This window comes from Amblyomma mixtum, unplaced genomic scaffold (genome assembly GCF_055824585.1).
Source record: "Amblyomma mixtum isolate Tamu unplaced genomic scaffold, ASM5582458v1 scaffold_43, whole genome shotgun sequence".
NCBI classification, from domain to species: domain Eukaryota; kingdom Metazoa; phylum Arthropoda; class Arachnida; order Ixodida; family Ixodidae; genus Amblyomma; species Amblyomma mixtum.
In genome coordinates, this window is record NW_028317740.1 from 232,340 (window position 1) to 236,416 (window position 4,077).

The window sequence follows — 4,077 nt, forward strand, 5'->3', positions numbered from 1 at the left end:
ACAGCGCGCAGTTCTTCCGTTTGAGACCAGATGGCGCCACAGGTGCTCTCGGAACACGGCGTCATTACTTGCCTCGTAAGTCGCCGGCGTGTATGCCCCGACGCAGCAGTGGAAATGTGTAAAGAGAAAATACATGCTCTGTTGTGCATTGCAAGAATTGCGACAAACAGTTAAAGGGGCGGGATGCGATCGTTTGCGAGTTTCACGGAACCGAACTGCACAAGGACGTACTGCCCCTGTTCGCGCCCGTTGGACATCCGCCCTCCCTTCCCGAACGGGCGAACGCAACACACATCCCAGCAAACCACAAACCTCCCATAGATGTCCAGATTAAGTCTGAACGTCTATGTACCAAACCAAAATCTCTCAGACGTCTTATCTACCAACCTTTTTTCGTGGAAAAGCTGCAGACGTACCCACGACATCATATCTGCCTTAACCTAGACTTCTCGTAGATATTACTTGTCACGTCCTGGGTATGTGAGCGAGATATATAATTTAAGAATTCCATATTTTTCAATCGTTCGATATTTCGTGTTGCCTTACTGCATTTAAAGTTTGAAATCGCTGTTGACTACAAATTGGAGGCATGACCAGCGCTGCCTGTGTTTTTTCGTGCTCGCTTCACGGCAACATTATCCTGCCTAGAAAGAAGAAAAATACGGGAAGTAGTAAAGACAAATCTGAATGCACACGCATCAGGTTTCTGACTCAACTGTACGCAGTTGGTTTGAAATGCCAGTCGCTTTGGTCAGGATTCGCATTGTTATTTCATTACTATTCTTACATTCAATTTATACCTTGTGCTACAGCCTGCAAGCTATCTCAACCACACTGAAAAGTGAGGACACACTAAAAAACTTGTTTGTTATTTAGCAGCCAGGACTATATAATAACCACTTTTTCTGATTAAGCATGTTTTATTCAACTTATCCAACTATTTAAAATACAAGAATTGGTTCAGTTCAATTTTTGGGAGTTATTTTTTTTTTCACAAATGTCTTAAATCTGCTAATCGCGCTAGCAATGATAACTATTGGAATGTTGAGCTGAGGAAAGCTTAGGCATTTGTGTTGCTGAATGTGTGACCTCATATTTCTTGAGAATAAACTTCTTGAGTCCCGCTTTTTACCATCATGTCAACACTGTAATCATGTCCAGTGCAGGCCAAAAATTTCTCCAGTTAATCCTCTGCCAGCGGCGGCCCCCTTATCCCAGCAAACTTCCGAACCTCATCTGCCCACCTGCCCTGATCCTCTCTGCTGTGCTTGCATTCTCTCTGAATCCAGCCCGTTACCCTAATGATAATGGGTCATCTTGCCTTCATGCTACATGCGCTGCCCATATGCCTGTTCTATGCTGCGGACAGGCGGCGGCGGGGAAAGTGCGGTGAATTGTCTAAGCCGCCATCGCGTTGTAGTTCGTATCGTATTTTATCAATAATAGCGCAAACTGCGCATGGCGATTGCAGCTGTGAAAAAAGTAATATGCTACAATTTAAAAATAATTAACTTATTTTTCATGCCACACCAAGCCTGCTACTAAGTACAAAAAAGAGACGATACAAAATATGTGACAGTTTCGCACATCCGCACGAGGCTAGGTTCAGCCATGGCGGCAGTGGTAGAGCGCAGGGCGTGTGCGATTTCAATCGTGTTCCGTGGGAACATTGTGTTTGAAGAACCTCGACACAGAATTAATTATTCCCTTATTATAGCTGGCGAGATTGTTCAACCGTTCTTTCCTTGATGGAGCTGAAGGAAGACAGTTTGCTTGCTTTTACTACTCGGCGAAGTGGACCCGTCAGTACGAATTAGGACTACAAGTCGTTTTCACCGGCTGGGATCGTGACCTTTCTTGGTGCGTACTCAGTCTCAGTTTACTCATTGAAGTGTATTTTATGCTATTTTTGCGTTCGTAATGAAAAAATTCTAACGCATTTATCGGCACGTTATATTTTTACGCTTACTCCTTTGGCTGTTTTGCCAAACTCGCTGTGTATTGAAACAAAGGCTGGTGATGTATGCAACTGGCCTCTACTACCGAAATGTGGGCATGCGTTCGGATGGTGTGCCGAAGTGCGTGTGCAAGCACACTCCGCTCAGCACGACTGCCTTTTAGTGCTGCAAGGGCAACCTTTCACGCTTCATAGACTTGCGTCGGTAAAAGTGGCGTAAATTACTGGGTTTGTTTGTTGTGGTTGCTGTGCCATTCTCTTGTCACCTGTAAAAGTGAACAATTATGCTTTCTTTTGCAGCAACCCTGGCCTATTGGGCTCGGCAGAAGAGTATTGATGCCACCGCAGCTGTTAACCTGACGATTATGCTCAACGAGAAGATTCAGTGAAAGCGCCGAGCGCAATAAAATACTGACGCACTAGGAAGTCATCTGCAGTGTTTTGGGCTCCCATGATGGCCATGTACTCGCTTACTCAACTGTATTTGAGCTAGCTGGAGTGCTTGGACGTCCCGACGACTCCATAGGGAAGTCTGTGGCTGGGATGCAGTAGGTCTCCGTTCCATCTGGAATTGTAACAGGTGTCAGCTGCATCTCGTATTGCAGCTGGTTCCAGTCTGGAAATGTGTCTCTTAAAACAGTAGGACTGAAACCAGTTAGAAATTTTCACCTGGATATTGATCTATGTATAGTCATATTCTCTTTATATAGACGTCTAGGCTACGTAGATTGGGCGTACTTACATGTTCACAAATATCTGATAAATGTAGAGCGTGATGTCTGCAGTACGTACCTACAACGTGAACTGGACCCCAATTTCCATGTTGTAGGTACGTAGATTTTTCGTAAACGGTACTAATATGGATGTCTAATGGAGGTGTCTAATGTCCAGCGTAAATATCTTGCTGATGTCTATGGTACGTTTTATGGTTTACTGGGATGTTCGCCAGCGCTAGACAGTGAATATAGAAGGAAAGGTCTCGATCTTGGAAAATCTGCGATTGTAAGTGCGCAACATAGCCGCATGAACAAGCTGTCCCGCCACCGAAACGTCACAAAAAAAAGACACGCTCCTATACAGCTACTGCCTATTGTGCAGTGCATAGCCGTGCGAGCGGACAACGCTTACCGTCAGTTCGCGTATTACACACCGTCTTGGTGCTACTGTTGAATTTCGCTCCAAGTAGCGCGGTTTTCGTGGACCACAATCGGAATAAAGCATTTGTGTTACGGCTGCTGTGCACTGCGGTTGTCACTTCCTCGCGATCCATGCGAGACAGTCACTAGAAGTGACTCCGGCTGATTACTTACAACCAACGAAACCTCGAGCATTTACATGACCGCATATCGAGCATGGAGCGTACCACAATTTTATACTATGTGAGGCTGACATAATCGTGAACTTCTTGTACTGAACGCTCTGCCATGCGCGCGTTATAACAATTATATCGCGGACTCCTTGTAAACGATTGCATGCAAGCTTGTGAAGACTGCTTGATGCATGGTAGTGCTTACATGATTGGGTAACATTTGTTTGTTTATTTATTCTTGTCGCCTTCCTTTGTTTAGCAAACCAGCAGAAAATATTTTAGGATTCCTAAGCACCTTTAACAGGTTGTAAACAAATGAGTACGATGTGCATGTGAGCGTTTTAGAGCAACCTCCGCATGCATGTACACAATACGACAACGACCTGCGCAGCCGCAGGGTCATTAAACCTTGCTGTTTCAGATAACAACAATAAAAAAATATTAAGCAAAGCCTTCAGCGGCATTCAGGCGATCCTACCGTTGCCTCGGCGGCTCTTCGCGACATGAAGCCCGATCACGTTTTCTCGCCTAAAGTGATCAAATCAGGGTTTTAAAATGTCCTTCGAAGTATCGGACCAACCACAGTGTCGTCTTCCCACTCCTTTACAACCGTATCAGCCGAAACACTGCCTGTCGGAACCGAAACATCAGACGCAGCAGCCGTCGCGACGAGGCGCGCGACGAGCGGTCAGGAGGCGAGTAATGGCGGCGTGATCACGTGATCAAAGATGGCAGCCCCCATGATACGCCGCTGTAAAGCGTCTATATGATCCGCTATAACCTGAGTGGAGGATAGAAGAAGGCTGCCGTT

At 45.6% G+C, this 4,077-nt stretch overlaps 1 long non-coding RNA gene across 1 annotated transcript; it reads left to right on the forward strand.

The window, feature by feature from the left end:
* The first annotated feature begins 1,007 nt into the window (after positions 1 to 1,007).
* On the forward strand, positions 1,008 to 2,379 carry LOC149324396 (uncharacterized). Its single transcript, XR_016286856.1, has 2 exons — positions 1,008 to 1,860; positions 2,258 to 2,379. It is a non-coding gene; the product is annotated as an uncharacterized LOC149324396 (long non-coding RNA).
* The last annotated feature ends 1,698 nt before the right edge of the window (positions 2,380 to 4,077 follow it).